We start from the raw sequence: 20336 nt of genomic DNA on the forward strand, positions 1-20336 counted from the left end.
TTGTTTACTTAAAGCAGAATTTAGAAAAAAGAACCTCTGATCACTCAACCTCTGTGATAACATCTTAAGTCTCTCTGATGCCCCAATATGGGTCCATGCAACTTTTAAAACACTTAGGCTCTTCTCTAAAAGGACAGTATTTAAAGGATGATTTTAAGTTGTGACAATTCATAGCAGCAGTGTATTGGGGTCAGTGGGTCTCTCACAAATGTATCACAGCAGGCTGGAAACACTCTACACTGCATAACCAGAATTGCATGACATGCCTAGCAGGCCAAATGTTCTCCTTTTGACATCAGTGGAACAGTTGACCTTGATCCTGATGAAATTATGGTTTCTCACCTGATTCTGAGGAATAATTCATACAAACGTGACTCTATAGAAGACCTAATGGTGATAAAAAAGGCATCGGCACAATCCTGAGCATAGGACGAAGGGACAAGAAAGATTGTGGCGATACCGCACAAAATGAAGTGACTTCTCTGAATAGAAATGTCCATTATCTGTGAGGGCAACTAATATCTTCAACCTATGGATAAAACCTCAAAATGCTGTAGGCATAAGAAGGAATTGTGCAACAGGCAAAAAGGCAATGTAAAATCCTAAGGGAAATGTTCCACCAGAAAAAAATTAAGGTGGAGGTAGCAAAAGTCGAAATGGGAGCAAGCCTGCAGAAGGATGGAAGAGGAGAGTGAGACTACAATGGGCATTGACATCCTATATGAATTATCAAATGACTTGCTACAATATATTGGTAAATCGGCTCATTTTAAATTGAAAATTTTGCAGTCGGTACAGGCTGTTGTGCACACCATACAAAAGTAGGAAAGTTCTACAAGATGAAGGGTGCCGCTCGTAGGCTGCGGACATTACAGAACTTTTGCCCTGAACTTTCCCTGCTGCTGTGAATACCCTTTGGGACTGCGGATTTTATATCATCCAATTGACTCTGCCCTCGTTGCTGCACTGATCGCAGTGTGGATGCGGCGGCGCTCTTTACGCAAAGGATCTTTTTAGTTGTACAACTAACTATCCGGGACTGCGAGGACCAGGCTCCTTTGCGCTCTAATCATCGCCCGCACCTGGCTCCTCTTCCCGGCCCCGCCCCTCTTTTAGCTTAATCACACACCTCCCCACGCGTTAGCGGGACGCGTGCGGGGCGTAATCCGGGGCGAAGACCGGGCAAAGAGCGGGCCGTTTGAGAACGGGCGAGCCAGGCCCAGGGCCCCACTATTGTTATATATTGTGGTAATCTAAGGGCCTCTTGAGGTTCGGTGCTCGAATTCATTCATGTCTGCCAGGGAAACTAGAAGTAAATCTGCGCTTGCTGCTGGAGCTGCCTCTGGCACTTTGGATTTGTATTTCGCCAAGGCTGGCTCTTTGCTGATTGACGAGATTACTGTCCTAGAAAGACGCATCTCCCAGGAGATTGACTGGGTTAGAAGATCCTCTTTGGGTCCCCTCGCACAGGCTACCTCCCCAGCTCGTGCACAGGAACCCATGGTAGCTACTGTCGCCTCTGATTCCACTATACCTGAGTATGTCACCCCGACTACTTCTGTCACTGATTCTGATATTCCAGCCCCAACCGATTTTAGCATTTTTTCCTTTCCACCACCAAGGCCAACTCCCGCTCAACCTAATCTTATTCTTTTAACCGCCGACCAGACTAACTCTCCTCGTAGTAATTCTCCAACTAAACTACCCAGTCAGGGGGAGCGGGAGGGTGCAATCTCGAAGAGAAAAAGAAAGGCACAAACAACTAAAGGGCAAAAGCCCACGATTCCTAAGCCCAACCCAAGGAGTGCACTCAATCACCCAAGACTAACCGAAACAGGGCCAGATTCTATAGACCTACCTGCCCACACTTTTCAGAGCCATAACTCAACACCATGTGCGGTCGGCTATTCCCTCCAGGATTTAAGTTCTCTCCTGAAGAACTCACTTACGCCACTACTGGACCGTTTGATTCTAGTAGAAACATCCTTAGTGAATCTCCAGAAGGGAATCCAAGCACTTTTAGAAGCGCCCAGATCAGATAGGCAACATGTAGCTACTTCCCAAACACCCCCTGCAAAGGAAGTTCGCCCTCCGCCTAAATCCTTACAGCCATGTATCCAAACCGCACCCATCCCTCACACATCTGAACTTCTGCCTGCACCTTGCCCCACTGATTTTAACTCCTATGGGAAGACACCCGAACCCTTACCAGGGACACAAGGCATCGATCCTGGATACAGGTCAATTCACTTGCCCCCGGAAGCTGCCCCATATACCGTCATCCTAACTGGCATCCCTGAACTTCGTCCCTTTGCCAAAGAGCCAGTCGATGCCTTAAAAAATAAGGTTATCCACTGGCTCTCTCTAAACAGACCCCTACCTCAGGGTATTCATAGCGAGGTCCTTATGGTGAGGAGGGTTCCGTGGCTAGGGTCCACCAGCAAACTTATCAAGGGAGACTGTGTACTGATTAACTTCCGAGATCCCCGGACGGTGGCACATATATGTAGGTGGCCCCAAAACATCCAGGGTTCTTCTATCCAACCCCAACCACTTACATTCTTCTATCCGGATATATTGCCCGCCCAGGAGCAAGAACGCTGGACATTGGTAGGCAGGAGAGGGAATTGGGATGGCCAAGGGCTTAGCAGGGACCCCCGTCCCTTGGTTCCTCCTTGCTTTGACTATCTCCCCACATATAATAGGTTCAGTTCCTTAGATATGGTGGATTGACCACCCACTCGGGGGGGTGGCGTAGCCCTGCACCAAACCCTTTCTTGCATCCCCTCTCTGCTTTCTGACACTTCGATTGCGCAGGAGCATCATTCTACTTATTCAAATGTAGATGGTCCTGTGGGGACTACCTGTCCTTTGCCCATCTTGGCTATGGTCAGCAATGCCCAAATTTCTATTCTCCCTTCCAATCAGCACTTGGAGCCATGTTCTGATCCGGCCTATAGCCCAGTTCCACAACCTGCGACGGTTGCTTTGTCTCCCCTCAAGATTTTATCTTGGAATGTCGCGGGCTTAGCCACCAAATGGATCAACCCGGCCTGGAGCTCCTTTATTGGGGGCAAAGATATTTGCCTCCTTCAGGAGACCTGGGCAAGGGAAGATGTTTTCCACACTGGCTTCGCCACATTTTCAGCACATGCGACCTGGGGGGGGGGGGAAAGGGCGCCCGTCCGGAGGATTAGCCATATGGGTGGCTATTGACTTGGGGTGCAAGGCCTCTATTTTTCCAACTGACTCAGAAGATATTCTAGCTGTATTGTTGGAATGGCCCAACCTCCATAATCTCCTTCTGGTCAATATCTATGCACGGCCAGTGAACTTTGCACAGGAATCGTCCACCATCGCGAAGCTAGTGACTGTCCTGGAAGCAATTCCCGAGGGCACCCCATTCATTATCGGTGGCGACCTAAATTGCCAGTATGAGCCCCTCCCAGGCATATTGGAGGGGCTGACCTCGGACGAAGATCTCCTGTGGTCCATTCCCCCCCCACAGGCCCCGGCCGTAAGAGCATGCTCCCCCCTAGTTTTACAAATTACCTCCTTGTCCTTGAAATTTGGTATTAGAGCCTGTAATGGAAGGTTAAAGTCAGACATCCCCTCCAGGTGCACATTTAATCGAAAGGGCAGTGAATCCCGTATAGACTATGTCATGGTCCCCTTGTCTTCATGGATATGCCTAAGGGATTTTAGTGTTATTGCCAGGGAGGACAGTGATCATAACGCCCTTGAACTAGTATATGACCATCCTGGGCTGGAGGCCAGAGGTACTCCAGGGACTCCTGTGGAGAACTGCTTGGACATTGCTAATAATAGGCGCAGACTAAAATGGGAACACTTAGCCTCACACCAAGAGAAGCTCCCCTTACTATACGCACAGGTCATTCCTATTTTTGAAAAACTTGAGGCACTTAAAATAGAGGAAGCTTCCCAGAATACTTTTATGCAATTGGGTCAGATCCATGAAGACCTGGTTAAACACCTCTTTGAATGCCTAACTCAAAAATCAAATAGGCTAGGCAGGAAAAGTTCCCTTCCCCTATGGTATAATAACACTTGTCGGAAGGCAAAAACCGAACTCTTGCTTTCTATTAAAGAGGGAAAGGATAAAGATGAAATCAGTGCAAGAAGAGCAGCCTACAAAATTCTGATTACTAATGCCAAGGGGGAATGGGAGTACGATAAGTGGGAAAGACTGACTACTTTTCTGGCCAGAGGAGACTCTCGCAAATTTTGGTGTTGTGTCAACTCCGGCCTAGAGGAGCTGGCTCCGGCCACGCTTTCAAACATATCACCAAAGGTCTGGCAAGACCATTTCCAGTCCCTTTATAAATCACCACAGGATGCCCCCAATAGTACGACTCCCACTTTTTGCCAAGGAGGGACGATGGAACTTTTTAAGGTCGGCGAGGTGCGTGCGGTTGTAGTTGGCCTGGCATCTGTGAAGGCTCCGGGGCTGGATGGCATCCCCGGTGACCTACTTAAACAGGAGCCGGATGTTTGGGCGCCCTATCTCACGATCCTTTTTAACGCTATCCTTGAAGGCATGGCTGTTCCTGGTAGTTGGCTGGGCGCAGAGATTGTCCCAATCTTTAAGAAGGGCTCTCCTCTGCTCCCGGCCAACTACAGACCCATTAGCCTTATTGATGTCCCCCAAAAGATCTTTGGTAGACTCATGCTAAACCGCCTCCAGGAATGGATCGAAGACAACGAGATTATGAGCCCGTACCAGGCAGGGTTCCAAAGGGGGATTTCGACTACTGACCAAATTTTTCGCCTGCACCTCATTTACTGGAAAACGGTTCTTTTCGAAGGCGGCAGTCTTTACACGATTTTCGTGGATTTGCGGGCCGCCTTCGATTTGGTCCCAAGAGACAAACTGTGGGCAGTCCTAGCGGACCTGGGGGTCCCGCCTGACATATTAACAACTTTGAAGAGACTGCACCAGGGGAATTTTGCCACGGTAAGGTGTGGTAGGGATGGCTCCCTGTCTGAGGCTTTCCCCGTTGACAGGGGGGTACGCCAGGGGTGCGTTCTCGCACCTACCCTCTTTTGCCTCTTTGTCAACGGGGTTATAAGCTTCCTAAATGAGCTGAGTAACACCGATGCCCCTAAGCTGGATGGCAGCAGGGTTCCCGCAATTATGTTTGCGGATGATACCCTGCTGCTTTCTAAATCTCCCATGGGTCTGCAGAGAGTTCTAGATGGGTTTTTGTGTTTCTGTGCGGACCGTGGATTGGAGATCAATGCCGCAAAAACGAAATACATGATCTTCAATCCACCCCCCAGGACCCGAGCACCGCCCTCTATAGGGACAGTTAGGCTAGAACGGGTATATACGTTCGAATACCTGGGGGTGGTATTAAATCAGTCCATGTCATGGGACCCCCATTTAACCAAGATGAACATGAAACTTTCCCAGCTTGTGGGGGGCATTGCAAGAATGGCGAAGGGACTAACGTACAGGCCGTTTGCGCCTCGCTTGCAAATTTACAAAACCCAAGCAAGAGCATCAGTGACATATGGAGCTGAGTTATGGGGTCATACCATGGGCCAGAAACTCCAAACCACGGAGAATGACTTTCTCAGACGTCTGACTGCTTTACCGATTAGCACCCCACTCATGCCGCTTAGATTGGATTTGAGCCTAAGACCAATTTCAGAGGTCCTCGGTCTTAAACCCTTGACCTTCTGGTGCAAACTTTGGTCGTCTCAGGATCTCTTGAAATACAGAGCTGAGCTGATGGAGATCTTACGGTTGTGCAAAAGTACTCAAATTCCATGGCTCAGCTATATCAAACGAATTTGTGAGGCACTCGGCAGACCGGAGCTATGGTCTGATCCGGCAACGGCCTGTCTCAAAGTTTCCCGCAGGTCTATCTCCAAGGATTACTATGAGTACCATCTGAGTGTTGCCACTACAAGTGCCCGAGTGGGCTCTCAAATAGCATATTTCCTAGGTTTTAAAGACTTTTTCCAACTAGAGCTTATTTATGACGATATGGGCCCGCCCTTAACGAGGAAACTCTTTATGCAATGGCGCTATAACACACTGCCATTAAGGGCCTACACAATCCGGTGGGCACATTCAAACCACACCGCTCATTGCCCCATATGTTTACTTCCTGAGGAAACGGATCTCCATATTATATTTTTCTGTCTGACCTACCGCAGAGCAAGGAATTACTGGCTTCGGCCCCTCCTCAGCAACATGGGTTTTAGACATTATGCTCCCGCTTTCAGAATATTAAAAACAGACCTTTCCCCCCCAATAGTATTTGCGGTGGCAACATTTTTAACTTCCATGTGGTTTACTCGCATGCGCTACATCAAGTCTTTGTAAACGAGCTAATTGCCTGATGTTCTTAAAAATTTGCTGTTCATGGAATTTTATTGTTTTCTATTGTATTGCATTGTAATGTTCTACTTTGTTATCTTTTATGGCCCTGGTGGCCGAAATAAAGATTTGATGATGATGATGATACTCATTGTTCATCTGTATTTGTTTACTTAAAGCAGAATTTAGAAAAAAGAACCTCTGATCACTCAACCTCCGTGACAACATCTTAAGTCTCTCGGATGCCCCAATATGGGTCCATGCACCTTTTAAAACACTTAGGTTCTTCTCTAAAAGGACAGTATTTAAAGGATGATTTTAAGCTGTGACAATTCACAGCAGCAGTGTATTGGGGCCAGTGGGTCTCTCACAAATGTATCACAGCAGGCTGAAAACACTCTACACTCCATAACCAGAATTGCATGACATGCATAGCAGGCCAAATGTTCTCATTTTTGATATCAGTGGAACAGTTGCCCTTGATCCTGATGAAATTATGGTTCCTCACCTGATTCTGAGGAATAATTCAGAAAACGTGACTCTATAGAAGACCTAATGGTGATAAAAAAGGCATCGGCACAATCCTGAGCATAGGACGAAGGGACAAGAAAGATTGTGGTGATACCGCACAAAATGAAGTGACATCTCTGAATAGAAATGTCCATTATCTGTGAGGGCAACTAATATCTCCAACCTATGGATAAAACCTCAAAATGCTGTAGGCATAAGAAGGAATTGTGCAACAGGCAAAAAGGCAATGTAAAATCCTAAGGGAAATGTTCCACCAGAAAAAAATTAAGGTGGAGGTAGCAAAAGTCGAAATGGGAGCAAGCCTGCAGAAGGATGGAAGAGGAGAGTGAGACTACAATGGGCATTGACATCCTATATGAATTATCAAATGACTTGCTACAATATATTGGTAAATCGGCTCATTTTAAATTGAAAATTTTGCAGTCGGTACAGGCTGTTGTGCACACCATACAAAAGTAGGAAAGTTCTACAAGATGAAGTGAGATGAATAAGAAGTGAGCTTGTTTTGGATGTGGACTACTGGATTTAGGCAATGAGTTTACGTTTTGGATTGTAACAGAATGACTTAAGAGTATGGCACTTTCTAAAGAGTTAGATCATGATTACAAGGTAAGATATGCCCTTTTAAATACACATTTTAGATGATGCACATCATTTCCGCCAAGACAGCGTTAATGGCCATGTTACTTGTGCTGTTTGCGCTTCATACAATCATTCAAGAACATATGACATACTGTTTGGGGTTGCAAAAGATTTCAGATGAATGGATATCTCTTCTATATTACTCTGGTGGCTAGGTCACAGATGATTAAAAAACATAGATAAACACCTGAATGTAAAGATCAAATAGAGAAATTTAAATGATCAATGGCATTGAAACTAGGAGTAAGAACTGCCAGCTCAGGCCAACATGAGAAGGTGACGTTTTGGGGATTCACTAGAGCTAACATTGCTCCAGTAAGGGAGTTAGAGGAATAGAAATAGAAGTGGAGGAATAGAAATAGAAGTGGAGGCATGTGGGTGCAACATAACTCTGAAAATACAGGTCAAGGTAGTTGGCGTAAGGTATCCAAGGACAACGCATGAAGCGACTGATCAAGGGTATAAATGCATAATACAGTGAAGCAAATGAGACAATATAAGGCCAAGGTGGGGATCATATCCCAATTTTAGAATATTTTCCTGAAAAATTCAAGGTAGGTCTCTATTGTAAGTCACTGAGATGTCTATTTCCTTTCTTTTTGGATTCCCAACCCCTCATTCATATGCGTTCTTGCGAGCAAGGATGGCCTATGATGGAGCATGACACCGGGGGTGTGTGAGGCCATACCTTTCAATTGTTTTAACTGACTCCCAGAGTATAAAAGGGATATTGACACATTAAGGTCCTTTATTGACTAACAGAAAGGAATATAGAGTCTTCTAAAATTAGGAAATGAACCTTGACCTTGTTTGGTCTCATTTGCTTTGTTGTGTTATGCATTTAAGAAGGAGGATGCACATATAGACAGCCTCGCTTTCTCTTCTTGTTCCTCCCCACCCCTACTTTAGCGTGGTGTCATATTTTCGAGAAAGGGTATAAATAAACAGCTGAGAAATAGCAGACCCTGCTAAAGCAATGGAGCCAAGGTAATCTGAGGAAAAAGAAAAAAACATGCTCATGACAAAAAAAAATACATAACAGCAACACAACGACAGCTGCCTTACCTAAAGAGGAATAATGAGGATAGGAAAGGCATGAATGGACAGAGCTCCAGGAGTGACAGCCACAGCTATTTGGATGTTTGATGACTAGTCAGTCTAGTAGAATTTGAAGGAAAACAGGTTGGCAGAGTACATTATTAACATGATTAAAATTTGTGAATTTCAATGGAGTTCATGACGTTTGATGTCGCTTGTCCTAGCTCCAAAAATATAGAGCTGCCTGATTGATTGGCGAATAGAGACAAAGGAGATCCAGTGAATGGATTATCTCTAAAGTTTGTCACTAATCTCTTGGACTGACTCTGTGCTACAGTGCCAGCAAACAGACACCCAGCATCAGGAATCAGCACTCATCTTTGCTACATTGTTTCCAATTAATTTCAGTTGCTTCCACTGTAGGTTGAGAAGGGTTGAATATGTTCTGCTGCCCATAAATCAACTGGTGGGGGGTGGGATGTGGGTTGAGAGCGATGACAAGACAGATCACAGCTGATATCTGAGCAAATAATGAAGTTGAGGATCTGAGTACATGCTCAATGGTGCAGGCGCTCTACAACCAACAGGTCTGTTTAGTTGAGATGGACTATTTATCCTGCACTAGCATTGTGGTTGCCCAACAAACTCACTGCCTACTGTATCTAGTAAGGACACCGTCAAGGATATTATTCTATGAACCCTTAAATGAAGTTGGGGAGGCAGCTCCATGGGAGTCAGGAAAAATTCAAACAATACTCCACCAAAACTGGGTGATAGCACATAATTGGATAACTCCTGCATTGAGACCAGGGCTAGACTCTCAAAGGTAGAAAAGTGTGAGTGAACCTGGGGTGGATAAGTCATCTGAAAAGGCAATATTGCTACCAATTTTATGTCTGGACACCTTTGATCAACAATGAAGTGGCAATTTTTTGGAAAGCTATAAATTAAATCAGTAAACAGATATGTATGTACAAGAATAGATATATTTAAATGAGTGCATACTATGTGCTGAGAACAGGCTTCAGTAATGTTTGGGATCAGCATATCACATGGAGAACTGCAACGCAAAAAATGCCTTTGGGTCGACTAGTCGCCTGGTGTGAGGGCTGGAGTGCTACTGCAGGTTTTTTCCATAAGAACAACAGGAAACGTCTCGGGCAGCTGAACAACCATGATTTAAATAACGAAGATAGGTAGCTCAGGCAAGTATGGTTTTATTCATTATGAACTTAGTGACATCTAGTGGTTGTCAGGAATAACCTATAAATGTAGTTAGGTCTCATCTACCAGACAGCGTAAGCTATCTGGTTCCACAGACCTATTGTGAACTTACAGTGGGCTTACAGCCACCCTTTGCTTTTTATAGAACTTTCCTTTTTGCACTCCATACCAGAGCATGTGTTTTCCACCTCTCTCCCTTGTGTGCTCTTCCTCACCATACCCACTGCGCTGAACGTTGCTCTAGCCTTCATGTGCTTCCCCAGAAAATCCCTATGATCCATGTTGCTCTCTGTTAAGTGCTTCCCTAAACCTGTGATGCTCTCTGCCTCGTGCGCTTACCCAAAAGCAAAACACCCCCACGCTCTATGTTTCTCTCTCTTTCATTTACCTACTGACGAACTCAGTGATGTTCTCATTTGCTTTCCCCTCTAATTGCTCTGTGCTCGTCTTCCCTTGTGTGCTTCTACCCCTACAAACTCTTCTGTGCTCCCTGTTGCGCGCCTTTCCCCTTGCCCGAAAAACCCCAATAGCCTGTGTTCCGTTTTGCTCTCTCCTTTCTGTGCTTACCCCCACACACTTTTCCTCCCCATATTCCTCTCTACCTCATGTGCTTCGCCTTCCCTGAAAACACCCATGCTATGTGTTGATCTCTCCATAAACCTCAACTTCTATATGCCCCCACCCCCGAGATACATGTTGCTCTTTACACCATATGCCTAAAACCCCTCTAGCCACCGCACAGATCTGACAACCCTCCCTGAGCTCCACGTTGCTCTCTCCCTTGTATGCTTTCCCCAATGCAATCACGTGCCCACAAACAACATGGGCAAGGCCAAGAGGTTTAAAAGATGAGATCTGTTAGCTTTTACAATGCTTATTTTTCAAGTGATGTTAGCTGGTCAGGTACTATGAGATGGTCATAGTGATTTTCTACTCCGAGAGTAGGCACTAGAATTAGCATGGGGATCTGTGATAACATGCTCACCAAGTTAGTACAGATTGCATCCAAACCCCAAGGCCCTTCCAGTCCTAAAACCTCATGAGCGGAGGGAGGGCCCTTGAATACTGTGATGATCCCAGATAACATGGCTTCTCAATGAAATCATATTGTAAGGCAGGGTTGTGGCTGCTCAGAGCGGTCTGCATTTCTACACTCCCATGCAGAGGTCAATGCTATACTGCGCCAGGGTGTTGCTTGGAGGACGAACAATGAGGCTAGATGAGCCAGAGCCAATGCAGGAGTGGTGAAGGGGAGAAAACAAAGCATTACACAAACCTAATTCAGACGAGACTAGGGCCTGTACCACTACCCTAGAATTCTCCTTTGTCCTAAACATGTAGATGCGTCAAAGGAGAGGAAATTGGTGATTAGTGAATAACACAATGATGAACAAGACTATGGATGGACCCAAGTGACTTTGCAGATGAAGGCAGGTAGCTGTGGCACCATCTAGAGAAATCTCTTGACGCCAAAACTGACAAAGTACTTTTTTCTCTGTAATCATAGAAACCTGACCATTGTTGCACTGGACAAGAGAAAATGCAGACCCATTCTAGTCTCCATAACTACCAAAACTAGTTTATGTGCTTGCTCATTGGTGAGGATTCTAGGGTACAATGGCTAGTCAACCACATACTAGTAATCAGAACCCCAATTTGATCATGGGTTCTCCGTATGCATACTGAACATTGCAAGAGACAAGAAGAGACTTATGTCACATTCATCAACCCTGATAAAGGAGTCTGTGGGTCCACTGCCTGCTCTTAAGAAATGCATCATTTCTGGACATTCTCAAAGGAGAAGGGGTTCAATGGGGACCCATTCCCATTTGCAAATGGTTACTGCCTCCTTTGAGGTGTTGGTAAAAAAAAAAAGAATGTTTTGTGACCGTAATTCAGCCGCATGACAATAATGCATACAACTGCGAACCGGTATAAAGGGAGCACCCAAAACACGCTCCTTCAAAATACCGAATTGCAAACCAACATTGTGATTCAGTAAACCCAAACTGCAAGTCAGTAACAAGTTACCGAATCTCGGGGTTTGGGGCTAAGATAATGATGAAGCGAGGCACATCTGTCTAAACTCCAGAAAAAAGCCTATACTGTCATATAATGCTACACAACAGAAAGTCCCCCGTGTGTACAGGGATGGGGGGGGGGGGGGGGGCTTGCCAGCAGAAGACGTGGCTGGCAGTTTTCGTGAGGCCGGGAGGAGCGGACACCCCAGTGCTACAATACGGCCTGGGAAGAAATGGTTCATTGGTGCGACACGGCTACCCTGGGAACACAGCTTCGCCAGTAGAGCTAAGGGCGCAATCTGGCACCTCTCCTGGCCCCGCGAACATCCTGACCCTCCGGAGGAAAGTCTGGGCTGTGGCAAGCAGGCTGAATGGGGCCAGCAGAGTGGCAGCTTGGGCCATGGCGGGTAGGCCCTTGGCTGCAACTTCTCACTGTGGAGAGGACCCTGAGCATCAGGCACGGCAGGCCTTCATGGCCTGGCTGACTTCCACTGGTGGCCTGAGACAAAGGGGAGCGCCAGTGGCAAGTGAAAGGTGTTCCCTCTCTCTCAGCGATGCAAGGGGGAGTCTGGCACAGGACTAACAGACACACGCAGGCAGGCGGCGTGGCTTAGGCAGGCGGCGTGGCTTAGGACACATGTGGCCTGGTCCGGCCTGAGGACATGAGGCCGAGGGTGTGAGCAGCACATTGGACTCAACAAATTCTCCCCTATACAGTGGGAGGTAGCTGACCCAAAAACTAGCCCCAAACAGTGACAGAAGGTGCACCGGACACACACCGAGGGCTTTACCCACAACGGATCATGGGCCGGCAAGACAGAAATGCCACCATCGAGAATCTAAGAGCGGACAAAGTTAGGGCGCCTACAGAGATATGCCCTCTGCCGTACCTGGGGGATGCCTCCACTGAGCCCACTCTTAGGTTGCTGGAGGCTGCCCTCCATGGCTAAAGAGAATCATTCAGCAAAATCTTAGGGGGGATTTCGGAATTGAAAGATACACTTGAACTCAAGATTGATGGAGTGATAGCAGACATGGACCTCCTCAGAATGGATCACAGAAAATGAGAAGACAGAGTGACTTCGTGGAGACAAGGGGGCCTGGGTGGACTCAGGCCATCGAGGACATGAAGACATGACTCAAGGAGCTGACAAAGGTGATGGCCTCCTACAGGAGCGGGCTGAGGACTGCTCTCATAAAAAAAATATCCAGATCATAGGTTTTGAGCAAGTTGAAGGGCAAAGTCTAGAGTTGTTTCTAGAGAAATGACTCATACAACAGATTTATTAAGGTAACCCCTTAACAATCGCAGTGGATAGAGCGCACCAGGTCCCCGGTAACCCCCTGGGCTTGAGGCCTCACCTAGGCCTATGGTCGCAAGGTTCCTGAGCTACAGAGACAGGTATCACATTCTCCAGGTCAACTGTTGGCATGGCCCATGGACAGTGAAGAGTCACAAGGTGAACCGGTTCCTGGACTACACAATCCTCGTTCAAAGGATAAGATATCATTTTTTCCAAGTTAATGCAAAGCTCCACCAGCTGGGTCTCAGATATGCGCTTCTCTACCCAACGAAGCAATGCCAACGACACCGGAAGAGGCCTGGCAATGGCTAGAACAGGATGGAACGGTCAAGAACAGAAGCGGATGACTGGCGAGTTGCGAAACCAAAGATGAGCAGGAGAGCAGTATGGCGCAGAAGCAGGCTGGCTGGAAAACCTACAAAACACCAGGGGGAATCGGAAAGGACACAGCTAGTGGCAGAGATGGCAAACAAACAAGAAGTGCAGGAGACGGGGTCGCAAAGTGGCCTGGGGCACTCCAGAAAGGACTTGCGCTCCCTGGACAAGGGTGCAGAACTACTCCGGCTAGTGGTAACTTCTATCACAGCAGAAACACTGTGTTCAGCTGGTGCCTTCAGGCTAGGGAAACCTGATCCACCCAGCCCAGGGGTACGGGGACACAGGCCTGTAGGGAGCCGTGCATTAACCGTTGGGAGCTGGAGCCCCCCCAATAAACACTAAGACTTTCCCTCCTACTAAGAGACTAACCAGGTTCATGCATGGGGCCTACAAACTTTAGAGTCATAACTCAATTAGTTGTTGCATTGTTGTTTATTATCTGACTTTAGGGGTACTGAGTGTTGCAGGCAACAGACATTTCCTAGGTTGGGGGTAAGCATTGCTTAGCTTATGTTCAGGAAACACAGGGCGGGATTGGCAAAGTTACAGTAGAAGTTTTTTAGTTAGTGAGCAGACACTGGCAGTGTGAGGTAGTCACTCAGGAGATGGAGCTGAGGGCAGGGCCCGAGGAAGGGATCCTGGTTTGGAAGGTGAACCATGGCTGAACAAGGGGTGGAATGACTCAAAATACTCAACCGAATGTCAACGGCATGGGGAACAAAATTAAACGGGGTGTTGTGGTCCAGTATATCGAGCGACGGCACCCAATATAGTCTTCCTGCAGGAGACTCACCTGATAGGGACAGAATTTAAGTTCCTGGCTTGGGGCCAATAAGTGTCACCTATGCATGCGGGAATCTCTTGGTGATCTGGGGAGTGGTTATAACTGCAAGAAGGACCAAAAACACCAGGGTCTGGAAGGATCCGAGTGGCACCATCCTTGAGTACAGGGAACAGGAGGCACACAAGGATTTACCCTCGTCAATGTATATACCTCTCCCCTCCTGCAACAGGTAACATTGGAGGAGATAGGCCCGATAATTCTGGAAGTGGGTGACACACTGCCTATAGTGGGAGGAGACTTCAACAACGCTATGGCACAGGACCTAGAAAGGATAAGGGTCTCGTCAGAAAGAGATCCGCAATACACTCCACTATCCCAGTGGACTAAGGCACTGGGATTTACAGACCTGTGAAGACTCCGGCACCCTGCGGCGAGAGCATATTCATTTTTCTCAGGGGGTCAGAGGGACATTCTCTAGACTAGATTACCTGCTTGCGCCCATAGAGGAGCACCCAGCCATACAAGAGGTAGAATATCTTGCAATCTCCGGCCACTTGCCGCTGCTGATTACCGTGGATGGAGGAAAATAGCGCTGGAAGGAACATTGGACATTCAATGCCTAGGAACTCCGTGACCCAGACACTGTCAAATAGCTACGACTGCACTCGGAGACGTACTTTGAGGAGAACAAGGACTCAATAGACTCCTCAATCATAGTATGGGAGCCTATAAGAAGGTCCTGCAGGACAAAATAGAAATGCTGGTAGCACGTAAAAAACTGGCTACAACAGACAGACTGGCTATTCTTATTCTTATATCATAGAACTGGATAATGAGCTATTACACTGCCTGAGGCGAGTGTCCTTCGGCAACTAACCACCACTAGGGAGGGTTATCAAACAAGTTGGAAGATGCAGGCCGCAGTCGCTACCTGCAACCCAGAGTAAATTGTTTGACGTGGGAAGCAGAGCTGGGCACATACTTGCCTGGCTGGGTCGCATGGAGGAAAAGGTGTTTTGGGTGGGAGAATTTGTTACCCCGACAGTGGAGATACTAACAACATAGACATAACCCAGGAGTCTGCCTGATACAAACGTGCTCTTTATGGCAAAGCCGCAGACAGAAGACCAAGAGGTTGAGTGATTCGTGGCAGCATCACACCTCCCGACCCGTCGCAGAAAGACATGGAACTGCTAGATGGCAGCCTAATGCTTGAGGGGCTTGCTGAGGCAGGACAGCAATGCAGAGTGGAAAGACACCAGGGTCCAATGGACTACCAGTGGAGTGGTTCAAAAGAATAACAGGCTAGTGGGTCCACACTTATTACAAATGTTTACGAGGCATGTACACAGGGATGGCTACTAACTGACCTTAGACATGCACTAGCTGCTGTATTAAAGAATGAGGGAAAACCAAAGACAGACAGTGGGTACTATTGCCCAATCTCCCTCCTTAAGGTCGAGATCAGATAACTAGCAGCCATGCTGACCAAAGTTATCACATCGCTCATCTATTGTGACCAAGATTAGTTCATGTCCTGCAGGTCGACCCGACTGAATTTGTAGTGGCTGTATAACTGGCTTGATGCAGTGAAGGAGGTGGAGACTCCCCTTGGCCAGAGTCTCTACTGATACTGAAAAAGTATTTGATTCCATCCACTGGCCTGATCTCACCCTGGTTTTTTAAATGCTTCGGATTTAGACCCTGCTTGCGCAGCTGGGTGGCCTTGCTGTACGCATAGCCCACGGCAGCGGTATGAGTAAATGGGGAGGTGTCCAAAACCTTCAAACTAGAATGGGGGACCAGACAGGGATGCCCCCTTTCCTGCCTCCTCTTTGCCTTGTGCACAGAGCCCCTGAGCGTGGGTCTCATGCTAACTAAGCCACTGGATTCAAGCTTGCCTGGCTGATGAGGAGTGATACCCCAAACCGGGCCCCAGATGCTTGTTTTCTGGTCCAGGGAGGACTTGACTTGGGAGTTTAGGCTGGACTGCTCCCATGGGAAGCAGGGTCAAGACTGATTTGCATATGGCTGGGTCCAAACCGGGGTGGCATGGTGATCGAAAAAACAATGGCTTTAACCCAGATCCTTGACAGGGGGGTGAATGTTTGACAATGTGCAGCATTCCGTCCATTATCATTTTGTGTTGCAATAGTTGTCCTAAGTGGGAGGGGTATCCCCAGATGTGGGTCTCGAGCTAACTTGGTCTCTGCATTCAAGCTAGCCTGGCTGATAAGGGGCGATACCCAAAACCCCGTCCCAGGATGCCTGCTTTCCGGTCCAGGGAGGACTGGGACAGGCAGTTCGGGCTGGACTTTAGCCATGGGAGGAAGGGACAAGACTGATTTGTATATGGCTGGGTCAAACTGGGGTGGCATTGTGAGCAAAACTTGATGGATTAAACCCAGTTCTGTGACTGGGGTGAATGTTTGACAATGTACAGCATTCTATCCATCATCTTTTTGTGTTGAAATAGAGCCCCTGGCAGTTTGGATCAGATCTTGGTGGCAGCGAAGGATAACAATCTCTCCATATGCTGATCATGTCCTCCTATAAATACCAGATCCTGCATCCAGGCTGAACCCCCTCCTGGAGATTTTTTAAGCCTTTGGAGATTACGCTGACTACAGAATCAATTGGCACAAATAAATGCTATATCGACTGGGGAACTGGGACCTGTCAGGGCCCCCTTCCAGACGGTAGATGATGGATTTAGATATTTAGGAATCTTTCTCACTACAAACTCAGAACAGTCCATGAAGGCTAACCTAGAGAAGTCGCTAATGGAAATGCGAAGTGATGTAGCCAGGTGGCGTAAGCTGATGCTGACATTTCTTGGTAGAGTGGCCATCTTCTGAATGATGTCTCTGTCGGGTCTGCTGTATGTCATGTGGAACACACCCTACCTGATCAACAAATACTATTTTATTAGGCTGCACAGAGTGGTGATACTATTGCTGTGGGATGGGGCAGCCCCCCGGTTAGCCCTGGAAACCCTCTACAGATTTGTGCAGATCTGGAGGGATTGCCTTACCACACCTACAGGCATATTACTGGCAGCTTCAGTAAATTTTTGATTGGGTCCACGCCCTGGCCAAAGACCCAACAGTCTGGCTGGACAGATGCATTATGGTTGAACCCACATGGGAACACTACTTCTATGACGGTAAAGACAGAAGGGTCATGCCTCCCCCTGCCGCACTGGCGGCTTAGGATAAGGTACGCGTTCATATGGGATGGATAGGGAGGGTCATTACTAAAACCCCGGTATGAGTGGGGTCGCTGCTTAAAGAGGTGCCCAGACTAAAGGGTTTTGTCAGATTAAACTTGTTTGGGATCTCAAAGATACAGGACGTCACAAGAAGATGGAGGGGTCAGGTCGTTTCGAAGCCTACAAGTAGAATATGACCTTCTGCATTCTCAATTATACAAATACACACAACTAAGACAGGTATGTATGTCGTGGGGATAGACTTGGAGGATCTGCCTGAGTCGGTCCGTTCCCCCTGGAAAATCTTCTGCTGAGGGAGCCACTTGGTAAAGGGATGTTTCCACACTCTACAAGGTCATCATGAATAACATCCCAGACAACTTAGAAGGACTACGGCAGCGGTGGGGACAGGACCTGGGAGAGATGGAGGATTTGGATTTGCAGGCCACCCTGCTGCATCCCCAGAAGGTTGCCATAAGAGCGCGCCTCCGCCTGATTCAAATGAAGTTCTTACACAGAGTCTATTTGGATAGGATTAAGTTCCACAAAATGGGAAAGATCTCGACCTTCCCTAGATGTCAGTAGGTCGAGGACTCATTTTACCGCACTCTGTAAGGGAGCCAAGAGATCCAGAGGTACTGAGACTCAATACTGCAGGAACTTAATCCGGCACACGAAGATAAGATTCCACGCAATCACCAATTCATACTCCTAGGGGGCATGGGGGATGCTGATCTCCCGGGAAAAAAGTTGATATTCTGCACACTAGGGATGACAGGGGAGTTGAGAGATTTTGCACAGAACTGGGGGTCACCCACTACACCAACCAAGAGCCAGTAGCTTGCTCTGATGGACGCATGTATGTGGGTGGATAAAGTTGTATATCCACCCAGAGGCTGTCCTAGGAAATTTGACAGGGTCTGGAATATGTGGAGAGAACATTATGGACTGTCATTCGCTGACCAGCAAGAACTTGTGCATTGAGACACTGATACGGAACCCTATTATCAAATATATTCTCCGCCTGACAGGGGTAATAGTGTCGGCATGTGGGAGTACTGAACGGAGCTATATTCCTGGGGCTGGGATGGATTCACTGGATTCCCATTGGAGGTGCCCAAAACCCAGAACGGTCAACTCAGCTAGACGTCTCTTAAGTGTATAAATAATGTATGATATGCCTCATGTTTTAAGCTCACATTGTATGTTACATGGAAAAATGTCAATAAAAATAAACTAAAAAAATTAAAAAGCTACAGAATTCCAATTTGAATTTTGTACATTAATTGTTTTTTTTTCGTGATGGCGAACAGCTCAATTCTGCAAATCGGGCCATTTGCAACCTCCAAATAAAAATTGTACATGAGGCCCTAAATGGCATGAGCTAGAAGTGACTAGCTACTGTGACATTGTAACATCAGGCACATACACGTGTTGACGGCTAATGCCAGTATACATGTGTGAGTTTTCATTGAGAATAATTTAAACATACATATATATATAAATGTAATCGATTTTGCCGTGTTGAAACCTTTCTCCAAAACTCTGTCAATGGCAAAGACGTTTTTCTTGGGATTTGGAGAGATCAGCTAAGCATGTACGCTAACATACCAGAGTTACATATGTCCACTTGCACAGGTCTCTCTCTTCTCTGACCCTGCCTGAACTTTAATGTATTAAAAATTATTTACTTTTGTGTATTGGCACCATCATCCCATGGTTGCCCAAGATATGTCAAAGATTACCACCATTGTGGCATAGTGAGAATGCTGCTGGTGATTACTACAACTGTGGCAGGCCTGCATTCCACAAAAGATTACCATCATTGTGCCAGAGACAGTATTTTACCCGGAATTACCACCATTGTGCCATAGTAAACATGCTACCAGTGGTTACCACCAATGTGGAAAGGCTAGCATTTTACCAGGGATTACCATCAATGTACCAGGGCTGACGTGTTGCTAAGAATTATCACCATTGTGGTGGGGACAGCATGTGCCAAGGCATTACCACTATTGCGCCCGGACCAGCGTGTTGCCAAGGATTACCATCATTTTGTCACAGCCTGCATTTTACCAGGAATTACTACTGTGTCCGTGTCTGCATGTTGCCAGGCAATGCCACCATTGTGCTAAAAACAGAAGATCGTGAGGAATTCCAACCATTGTGCCTTGTCCAGCATTTCAAATTAGTGTCAGTGGAAAGGAAATCCACTTGCTCCTCACCCACACACAAACATTAACATATGCACACAAACATACAGAACTGCACATAGACATGACCTCACTTATCAACTGCAGATGCTGCCTATTGATATTCTAAATGCCCATTTTTCTTTTCACCCACAGTAGTGTTTGCCACAATTTGCTGCTGCTTAAGGATATAGAGACAAACCTAAAAAGTACTATAGACTTTCTGGATATAAAGCCACAGGCTTTGGTGTTTTATTTAACATGGAATCACACTGCACTCAAAATCCAAATGTGTTGATTCACAGACAAATCACACTGAAGGCTATTTCCAGACTGCATACTGTCTCTAACTATGCTTTTATTTGTTCTATGCCGCCGGAGACTCCTATTTACTGACCAACCTTGGACTGCTCGAGACCTCAATATAAAGATGCATAATAGATCTGATAATGGTTGCTGTCTGTGTGCTGATTTTAAACAATATGACAACATTACAATGACAAGAGTCCACAACTCTTCTGAAAATGAAAAAGCTCCAAACCTGCAAGCTGCAAAGGGCAAAACATGTGTGGGGTGTCACTGCTTAAAACAAAAATAGGATAGGAAACAAAAAAGAAAGCAAGAAAAAGCAAAGAAAGAAAAAAGAAAGAAAGTAAGGAAAA

The 20336-nt window shown here is 46.7% G+C and overlaps 1 protein-coding gene across 2 annotated transcripts in view; it reads right to left on the minus strand.

Annotated features, from left to right (window-relative positions):
• The window catches only part of PIGU (phosphatidylinositol glycan anchor biosynthesis class U), a 193634-nt gene that overhangs the window by 68554 nt on the left and 104744 nt on the right, over positions 1–20336 (minus strand). The window lies entirely within an intron of this gene.

The sequence above is a fragment of the Triturus cristatus genome, chromosome 7 (genome assembly GCF_964204655.1).
Source record: "Triturus cristatus chromosome 7, aTriCri1.1, whole genome shotgun sequence".
Classification (NCBI taxonomy): domain Eukaryota; kingdom Metazoa; phylum Chordata; class Amphibia; order Caudata; family Salamandridae; genus Triturus; species Triturus cristatus.